Here is a 10,492-nt window from a genome sequence, read left to right as displayed (position 1 = left end):
GCCACAACCCCGGTGAAAATCAGGAGTGCTATTACTATGGAAGAAGATATCGGGGAACCAGCGGAAGTGCCGGCCACATGGGCCTGGTACAGTGCCTGACACCCATCAGAAGAGTTTGGCGCATGTGAGCTTCTTGTCTCCGGCCGGTCTCCAGAACCAGCACAGGGCCTCCCGGGTGCCTTGATGGGACAGGGGAGGGAGAGAACGGAGTTGGGACTGGCTGCCGTGTAAGAAGCAGGGACATCCTTGGACGGGCTGGCCAGCTGGTCACAACACCACAAGCCTCAGCATGTGCCCCCCTCCCGCCACCCCCGAAGACCACTACCCTAGGAGCTCAGCAGTGAGGGCCTGGGTGGCAAGGAGTCCTCGGGAGCTGGGCCAGAAGCTGGAGGCAGAAGACGTTCCAGTAAGGGGAAAGGGCAGGACAGCAGCGTCCACCCACGAGTAGGCATGACATCAGGCACCGGGCAGGGCCCCTGACAGCTGGGCCTGTACTGATGACCACCACAGAGGAAAAGAAAACACCAAATTCAGACATGCCCGCTTTAATTTTAGAAGCAAGCTGACAGATGTTAAGTAATCTAGGAAAACCAGCCTCTGCCAAAAAACAGACCCAAAAATATGAAGAAACAATGAAACCAGACAGGGCGGCCAAACACCAGTTCTTGTCAGGGAGATGGGGTTCTCATACCTAAGGCTGTGACAGTCATAGTATCTGCTTTATGGGTACATTAGGGTCGGTGGCATAGGGGACTTTGTAAGACCACCCCAGAGGGATGCTGCTGAATGCACCCCCCCCCCCCCCCCCGAACACACACTGTTTGAGTATGGAAGCAGGAGTGCATGCCTAAATATGTAAATCCCGTCTTGGAGTCTTGAGATTTGCCAGGCATGTTCCTTCTCCCAGACTCTGATCTGCAGCACGCGATTAAGTCCCCATTTGCACATCCACACGGTGTCGCCTGGCCCGCCAACTGGTGTAGAAGAAACGGAGCTCCCAGTAAGTCCAGGGGTCCGGGCCCTCCAGGCTGCCTGATGCCTGATGCGTGTCCGCTAACGGCGGGGGCGCGCATGCTCCCACGCAAGCACGCTCGCGTCTCCAGTTCTGCCCTGCATCGCCTCTCTTCAGCCATCCCGTCTCCAAGACCCCCTGCCCACCTCCATCCCAGGTGATGGTCCTGCCTCCTTAGTCACTGAGAAAAAATCAAAGCGAATGGAAAAGACCGCCCTACTTCAGGCTCCCGCCGCAGCTTGCGGGTAATACTGGTCCTCCAGCTCCAGCCAGCCCCGCCCCCTCCTGCGTGCGGACCCCTCTCCCCACTGCAGCCTCCGCTCCCGCCAGGCAGGCTGCTCTCTCCCCCGCCTTCAGCTCTTCTGTCCTCGCTCCTTCCCTTGGGCATACACACGTCTCACGTACTCTATGTCACAAAAGCCCTCTCTGTTTCCCCCCTTGGTCCCTTGTTTTCCTTTCCTCTTACATCAGAACCCCTCAGAGGAACTATCTCCGCCCCGGGACCAGCCTCCTGTTGTTCCTTAGCCCCGCCCTAACCAGTGTTGCTCCAGTCACTCCCTTGAAGCCCATCCTTCCAAAGTCGCTGGGGACCCCTTGGGTGACTAGTGCTCTTCGCCTTTGCCTGTCAGCAGTGTGTGACACTGCTGGCTGGCCCTCTTTGGGGACCCTTTCCTCTCGTAAGCTCTGGGACCCCAACACCCTCAGGGTTTCTGCCTGCTTTTCTTTCTGACACCCCCCACCCCCTTGCCCAGTCCTCCTCTTCCCCAGATGTGGGCGCCCTAAGGCTCCATCTCGGGTCTTCTCTCCTCCAGAAGCCACCATTCCTTTGTTGGTCTCCCCCACCCATGAGACTTTAAATACCGCCTCTCTGCCCCAAGGCCCATGTTTCTGGACCTCTCCCAGACTCCAGACTTGGATACGCAACTGTTTGCCCACCATCTCCGCTTGGATGTCTGAGAGACATCTGAGAATCAGCACATCCAGTCCCGAATTCTGATCTGCTCCCCCAAAACCTACGACTCCAGTCACCTTCCTCGTGACAGATCAGGGCACTGCCCTCCTTCTAGGTGCTCAGGCCAGGCCACCCTGTGCTCCTGTCTCTCACAACTGATATTCAGTTCGTCAGGAAATCTTGTGGCCCCACCTTCCAAAGACTTAATGAAATCTGACCACGTCTTACACCGCCCTGCCCCTGCCCCTCCCTGAATTGCCCCCTCCTCCCCCTGGTTGCTGCATTCTGCTCTCCCTGCTTTGAACCCGCCCCCCTTGGTCTATTTAACTTCCGATGCAAACACTGAACACCCCTGCTTTGAATTCGGAGGTGCCTTCTCATTTCAACTGAAGCAAAAGTTAAACTTCTTACTGTGGACTCCATGGTCTGATCTCTGTGACCTCACAGATCTTTTACCTTCCTGCTCCACCCCCCCCCCCCATCACCCCCTTCACTCAAGCCACATTGGCCTCCTGGCTTGAACATACCAGGCATGTGCCACCTCAGGGCCTTTGCACGTGTGGTCTGCCTTATGTTTCTTTTTTACCCGGATGTCCCATTCCATGACCACTCCATTTAAAATAGTAACTCCCCTGCTGACACTCCGTGTTCTCCTCTCTTTGCTCTTGCTTTTCTCCACGGCACACAACTCACCTAATATCCCATTCTCTTTTGTTTGTTTGTTTATTGTCTCTCTCCCTCCACTAGCAAGGAAATTTCATGATGGCAGAGATCTTCACTGTATATCCCCAGCACTAACACAATGCTAAGCACAAAAGCATCACTGAGTATACACATAAAGAATGCAGAAAGGAAAGAAGCGATGACTTCGTGAAGGAATAGCTCTCCCTTCCCAGGAGGGCTGGGCTGCCCAGAGACAGCAGTAGAACAGGGGGCAACAATGACCATTGTTGTGAGTACCATGATGTACCAGGCCCTGTGCTGGGCGCTGGGGAGGGTGTGGTCTGATAGAAGCAGTCACACACGCTGACGTTCACAGAAGTGACTGGTAAGTGAGAAGACAGAGGGAAGCCCAGGGGCCTGTGGCAGCCCAGAGGAGAGCTTACCCATGAAGGCTTCTGTGAGGAGGTGAGCCCTGCCTGATGTCCTACCTCGCCACTCTCTCTCCGACTATGCTCTAAGCCCAGCGGAGATACTGAGGCAGCAGGGAGATAGAATAGCACGCACACAGGTGTCAGAACTACATGGGTTTGCACATTGGTTCCGGCTGGGTGGCTTTGGGGAGGGAAAAGAACTTCTCCTCACCAAGTCTGGGTTTTCTTACATGGAAAGCATGCCAGCTGCTGGCCTGAGCTTCTCCTAAATTCCTTCCAGCTTCAGGGATCAATCAGGTCATGGAAGCTTGCCACTCAGATCTCCCTTCAAGAGCCTACAGCATGGACTGGAAGGAGGCGTGGGAACTCTTGGCCAGGGACAATAGCACCCATAAGACCGAATGGCCATTCACAAGCTTTAATGCTTACAGTTGAAGAAACCAGGACCAAGTGTGGTCAACTGTATCATTTGTTCTCCAATCTTCCTCCCATCATTGCCATGGTCCACTGAGGGTAGAGTGTACTTCCTTGCTCTGTTGAGTTCGTACTTGGTCTTGTGACTTGCTTTGGCCAGTGGAATGTGATCAGAAGAGACTGTGTGATTGTTCTGAGCCCAGGCCTTAAGAGGCATCCCTTGTTTCTGCTTGTACCCTGATAGTTGTGTGAAGAAAGCGTGCTTTGGGCAGCCAGTGATCTCAGAATGAGAGGCAGATGGAACAGACCTGAGCCTGAAAGACAGCCTGAGGCAGACCATTTCCTGCCTCTCCAGCCTCCCTGCAGACTATGAGCAAGACAAATACTGTTTAGAAGCCATCAAGATTTTTAGTTGTTTGTTATGCGGCATTATTACAGCAGTAGCTGACCAATGCACCAAGGTAAGAGAAATCATAACCAAAAGTCACATTGGAAGTTATAATGTGTGAATCTTCTCATTGCTATCCATACATAATTGTTCAGTAAAACCAAAGTTCAAAATATTACAAACAAACATCATTGAGACTGAACAGAAGACGTTTGTGTATTGATCTGTGTGGGCAGATTGTCCGTCAAGCACCTTTTTTCTCCAAGACTTGCCTCTGCCCCACCATCCACATTTGCAAACACCAATACCACATTCCTTTCTCTCAGCCTCCATGATGAGGACCGAGGACAATGATCAATCTAGGCCAAATGCCTTCTTTCCAAGAAGTTTGGAACCAGGATGGAGATAGAAAACTCAGATTGTGTTTGCGTGGATGGACCATAATATTAATTTGGGACCTCTTCGATGGCCCTGTTTTTGCCACATCCAGAGGCCTGACTGTCCCCCTGCCCTTAGAGCTTAGAGGATTCCCCCATATCCTTTCATTGAGTTCCCCTTTACATTGAAATTTGTTCTTTTACAAAACCTGAATAAGAGAACTCTGTGCGTTCGGGCATGGCCTGGGTGTACAGCTAAGTTTCTTGAGTTATTATGGAAGTTGAGTTGAGTTATTATAGGAAGCTACAGTTAGTATCACCTTTCCTGTGGTGTTGGCTGGTTGGGGTATTTCCAATTTTCTACCCTGAAGACCAGCACCCCTGATTGCCTCTTAGGTCCATGATGCGAGAGACAGGACATGAGCTGAGTTACTCTCTTCTTTCTTCCCCCAACTCCTGCTACTCCTGGAGGTAAAGGGTGCCCCTCCGTTCTTGGGCACAAGAAAAAGGCACTGTGAAAAAGAACACTGGATTATCATAACCCCAGATTTACCCCTTTTTAGCCCTGTGACTGTGGGCGTGCTCCTTAACCTGTGTGTTGGTTTTCTCGTGTCGATAGGTGGCAACAGTAATGGTCTACCTCCTAGGGCTCTTATGAGGTTTAAGAGCAAAATGTTTGTCAACAAGCAAAAAACAACCTGATTCAAAAATAGGCCAAGGACTTGAGCAGACATTTCTTCAAAGAAGCTAAACAGATGACCAAGAAGCCCATGAAAAGATGCTTAACATCACTAGCCATTAGGGGACTGCAAATCAAAACCACAAGGTTGGGGCACCTGGGAGGCTCAGTCGGTTAAATGTCTGACTTTCCCTCAGGTCACGATCTGGTGGTTTTTGAGTTCAAGCCCCACATCTGGCTTTCTGCTATCAGTACAGAGCCCTCTTTCCATCCTCTGCCTCCCACTCTCTCTCTCTCTGCCCCTCCCCTGCTAGTTTTCTCTCTCTCTCTCTCTCTCCCAAAATAAATAAATAAACCAAAAAAAAAAAAAAGAAGGTAATACTTTGTACACACTGGGATGATTATTATCAAAAAACATAAAAATAACAATTATTGGAGAGGGTGTGGAGACACTAGAACCTTGTGCACTGTTGGTGAGAATGTAATATGTTGCAGCCACTGTGGCAAACAGTATTTAATATTTAAAATGTTTCATTTTTAAAATTTTAATTAAAACTTATTAAAAACAGAATGACTGTATGACCCAGCAAGTCCGCTTCAAGTCCCGACAGAATCGCAAACAGGAACTCAAATAGATACTTGCTCACCCACGTCCATTGCACCGCTATTCCCAACAGCCAAGAGGCTGTGTCCACTGAGGGATGAAGAAACAAAGTGTCCACTGAGGGATGAAGAAACAAAGTATCCATATAACGGACTTTGTGCAGCCTTAAAGAGGAAGGAAATTCTGGCATGTGCTACAACAGGGGCGGACCTTGAAGACATTATGCTGAGTGAATAAGTCTGTATGGCTCCACTTGTAGGAGGTAACAAGTTCATAAAGACAGAAAGTGGAATGGTCGTTGCCAAGAACTGGGGAGCGAGGGGATGGGGAGTTACTGTGTAATGGGCATGACTTTCAGTTTTGTCAGATGAAGGAAGTTCTGGAGATGAGCAGGGGTGATGGTTGCATAACAGTGTGAGTGGACTTAACGCCACTGAACTGTACACTTAAAAACGGTGAGGAGCACCTGGGGGCTCAGCTGGTTAAGCGTTGACTTCGGCTCAGGTCATGGTCTCATGGTTTGTGAGTTCGAGCCCAGCATTGGGCCCTGTGCTGACGGCTCAGAGCCTGGAGCCTGCTTTGCATTCTGTGTCTCCCTCTCTCTCCATCCCCTCCCCTGCTTACACTCACTCTCTCTCTCTCTCAAATAAATAAATATTAAAAAAAAATTAAAAATGGTGAAAACGTGGCCACATGGGTGGCTCAACTGGTTGAGTGACCGACTCTTGATTTGGATTCGGGTCGTGATCTCAAGGTTTGTGAGTTTGAGCCTTCACATTGGGCACCATGGTGCAGAGCCTGCTTTGGATTCTCTCTCTCTCCCCCTCTTTCTGCCTCTTCCCCATTGGTGTGCACACATACTGTCTCCATCCGTCTCTCTCAAAATAAATAAGTAAATGTAAAAAATGGTGAAAACATACATTTTGTGTCATGTATATTTTATCATAATTTTTTTAAAGAACAAAATGCTTGAACCAGTGCCTAGTACAAAATACACATTTCAGAGCAGACACTAAGACCCTTTTAGGTCCAAACTCTTTTCACAACAATACTAAGGTGTCCTTTGCCTTTTTTCACTGGGCTGATGTTTCACAGATGCTGCAACCACGGGTGCCTCTCTACCAATCAGAGCCCCAAACTGTCCTAGAAATAATCAGATTCTTTGCTGCCAAGCCCTCGCAGTAAAATGCTGCCAATATCACTCAAGAAAGCAAATTACTTTATTGATGAAACAATAAAACATATTCAATTCATACTATATTGACCCTTGAATCCACACCTTTTTAACATTCCTTGTAACGAAATGGAAGGTAGGCTGAGGCACTTCTGCTGAAGACAGGGGCACCGCGGTGGTCTCTAGGAAAAGCATCTGAGCAATTGTTTGAATTGTGAGCCCCGTAGCCACATTTTTCATGGAACACTATTTTTACTTGAAAGACAAATTGACAGGCAAGTCCCGGCGATGCAGGCTTGAGGGCCTGGCAGGCATTTTCTCAACACTGAATAAACGAGCCTGTCATTTCAAGGAAGGCTGACAGGGTTTGTGGCTCTGATAAAATGTCAAGCTTTCAAGTGAAAATTAGAATTTTGGAAAACTTGTGTTCACCCCTGTAAGCTTGACAGTTTCTCAATACTTGAAGATTTCTCTGATGAAATCAGTAGCGATATTAATGAATTTGATTTTTTTTTAGCTATTATATGCCAAAATTTATCAATAGTTGAAAGGTAACTCAGTGAATTAATTTTCCCCTAACGGCCACTCCATGCTGTTACAAAACCAGGCACGTAAAAGATGTATTCAATAGTGCGAAGTAGACTGATGGATGTTAATGGAACTGCATAAGAAAATTTCACTGATGTGATTTCAGATTCTAATAGCAACTAATGGTTGCTATGTCCACAATTATTTGGAAAGGCCGTTAAAATACCCCTTCTTTTCTAATTGCGTATCAGTATAAGCCTGAATTTTCTTTGTCAGCTTCAGACAAAACAACATATTGTGCCTGATCGAGTGCAGAAACAGGAGAATCCAGCTGCTTTATATTAATCCAGGCATTAAGAAATTTGTACATCCAATGAACTATATATGAAGTTGGAAAAAAAATTAAAAATAAATAAATAAATAAAAATTAATTTGTACATCTAGGAAACAGTGTCACTCTTCTCACTAGTTTTTTTTGTTTAAGAAAAGATATTTTTCATTAAAATGTTTAAATTTAACAAGATTGTTATTTTAAATTAATTACATAAATATTTTTCAAAAGTCTGTTTTAATTTGTAACACTGTAAATGCCAATATAAACCATAGAAGCAGAAGCTCTGTGGCGTCCTCAATGATCTTTAGGTGTGAAACAGGGTCTGGAGACCCACAGCTCTAGCGTCAACTCTTAGAACTATTATTCTGCACCAACCCATATCAGACGGCAGGGGGCAGCAGAGGCAGTCAAATAAAGTTCTCTTTGCTTGAAAGGTATTTATTAGGCACCTATTGGGTGTGAACCAGGCCCAATGCTGGTGAAGACACAGAAGAAATACAACAAGGAGTTCATGGTCCAGTGCAGAATGCAATTGGCAATGGTGGGTCCAAGATTCCTCCTCTTGTGAGTATCAGGAAGTGCTGGTAAACTCATAATGATCGCTCTTATTCCCACTGACTGGTGGCAAGGCTTGGCGGAGGGGAGGGAGTTGCGGCATCTTGGGTCAGAGAGGATCTTGAAGCTGCCCATCCTTTCAAGACTGGAACCAAGGATCCAGCAGAATGAGAAGCAGTCCAGGTATAAATTTTTATTCACAATACAGACGTTTCCCAAAGTGATCCCCAGTCCCTCCACCATATGAAAGGAGCCAACACAGATTTATGGCTCTCACCTTCCACTTTCCATGGCCACGTCTCCCAGCTTCCGGCCTTGCCCCTCCTTGGAAAGCAGACACCTTGGCTCCTGCTTCACTGAGGCCCTCAGGCCTGATCTTCTTCACCTGCCCGGTCCCCACTCTGATCCCCACCACCTGGAAGCTGGAAGTGCTGCCTCCCCTCAGTCTCTGGTCAGCACTTGTGTCTCCAGGCCGCTGAGTGGCTACCTCCTCTCCTGCACATGGCTGCCAGCTTTACACTCCCCTCCAAAAACAAAAACCCCAAAGCCTCCAACTCTGCCTCCTCTCCCAGCTGCCACCCAAGCATGCACCCTTTGCCAGCGAGCCTGGGAAAGGCTGCCCACACAGTCACCGCGTGCACCCTGCTCCTGCCTCCACCTCTCCCCGGAACCCCCCTCAGTCCCCAGCTGCCAACCTGAAGCTCCCAGCCTGCCCCCTTTCCCTTTCTCTGACCACGTTTTCTCTCTTTCCTGCTGCATTCTTGTGACCCATGTTTCATGCCTGGGGCCAGTCCCCTCCCACCCTATAGGCTGTCCCAGGCCCAGACATCTCAAATTCTCTATCTCCCTTACCCCACACAGATACAATCAGTAGCTTGTCTCTTTCCCCCTAAATGTCCTTGACCCCACGCCCACCCCTGGAACTCAGGTTCAGACCCTCCTCTCTCCTTGGCCTCTGGATTCTCAAAGCAGAACCCAGCTGCCCTTCTTGCCTCAGTCTTCTCCAGACAGCCACCAGCACAAGCTCGGAATAGAAAGCAGACATCGTCTCCTGCTTAAACCCTCCCAAGACTCGCCTCTGCTGGCAGTACAGAAGCCAAACTCTGTGACAGAAACCCGAGGGACAGGTCCTCCCGCCTATCTCCTCAGGCTCAGGCTTTCTCAACCCTCCTGCCTTGGTACTATGGGACCAAGTTGATCTCCCCCCTACACACCCACGCTGCGTTTGGCCTGGCTGATTGAGCGCTTTCAGTCCTCACCACCTTTCAGGGGCCACTTTCATCTCCACTTTACTTATAGAGAAACTGAGGCAGAGAGAGGGGTGACGGGGCCAGAATGTACCTCTGGCTCCCTGGCCCCAACATCACACCCCAAATGTTCCACATCCTACTTTGTCTCTGGGTCAGGTAAGTGACTTTGTTGCCTTTCCGCCACCTCCATCCATTCCCCACTCAACACACACTCTTACCCAGTCCCACCATCCTTTAGGGCCAGCCAGGGTTCAGATGTCTTCCTGCCCAGGTGCCCAGAACCCCCCAGCCTCCTGCAGGGGCCCCTCCCTGACCTCCTCGGGGCCACACAGTTGCCTTGGGTATGCCAGGGGGATGTGGCCTCAGGCCCTGCTGTCCTACTATGTATTGATTGATGCCACTAGAGGCACAGGAGGGCTGGGGAGTGGAGGGGCCAGCAGGTGGAGGAGCCAGGCTGGATCCCCTCCTCCTTGTTAAAGTTCTGGTGCCCTCAGGTTGAAGTCCAAACTCAAAGCCGTGCCTAATACGGCCTCTGCCTGCCCCTCCAGCTCCATTTTATTTATCATTTACAGTGGGCTCAGCATGCACCAACATTACCTTACACTTTTACAAAATTGACTTCATTTAATCCTTATAGACACCCTGTGAGGTAGGTACTGGTATTATCCACACTTTATAGAGGGGACAGGCACAGAGCCATGACGCAGCTTGTAAAGGCAGAGCCAGGATGCGAACCCAGGCCACGTGGGTTCAGAGTCTGTGCTCTGAGCATTGTGTGTCCTCAAGTTCTCCCTCCCCGCATCATTGCCCTTCCCTCAGACACACCGAACTTCTCACCGGTCACCTGCCTGTTCCCACTTTCGGGCTTTGGGGCTCTGGGTTCCCTCTGCCTAGACTTCCATCCTTATCTGACCACTTCCACTTGGCCTTAGATAGCCAACTCAAATGTCGCCTTCCCTGTAAAACTGCTCTTGACCCCGTCCTGCCCCCCCAACTCCTGCCGAATCAGGCAGCCTCCTCTGTGTCCATAGGGCACTCTGTACACAGTGCCGCTGCACACACCCGTGGGACTGGGGGCACCTTGATGTCAAGGGCTGGCTCCTCTTCAGTTGTCCCATCACTGGATGCCCA

General features: G+C 49.5%; 1 long non-coding RNA gene across 1 annotated transcript; it reads left to right on the top strand.

Moving 5' to 3' along the window:
• Positions 1-3,012: 3,012 nt before the first annotated feature.
• Positions 3,013-5,987, top strand: LOC115271973. The gene is made up of 3 exons (XR_003900186.1): positions 3,013-3,092; positions 3,717-3,933; positions 5,486-5,987. It is a non-coding gene; the product is annotated as an uncharacterized LOC115271973 (long non-coding RNA).
• Positions 5,988-10,492: the final 4,505 nt, after the last annotated feature.

The sequence above is a fragment of the Suricata suricatta genome, chromosome 11 (genome assembly GCF_006229205.1).
Source record: "Suricata suricatta isolate VVHF042 chromosome 11, meerkat_22Aug2017_6uvM2_HiC, whole genome shotgun sequence".
NCBI lineage: Eukaryota > Metazoa > Chordata > Mammalia > Carnivora > Herpestidae > Suricata > Suricata suricatta.
This window is presented reverse-complemented; position numbering and strand designations above follow the sequence as displayed.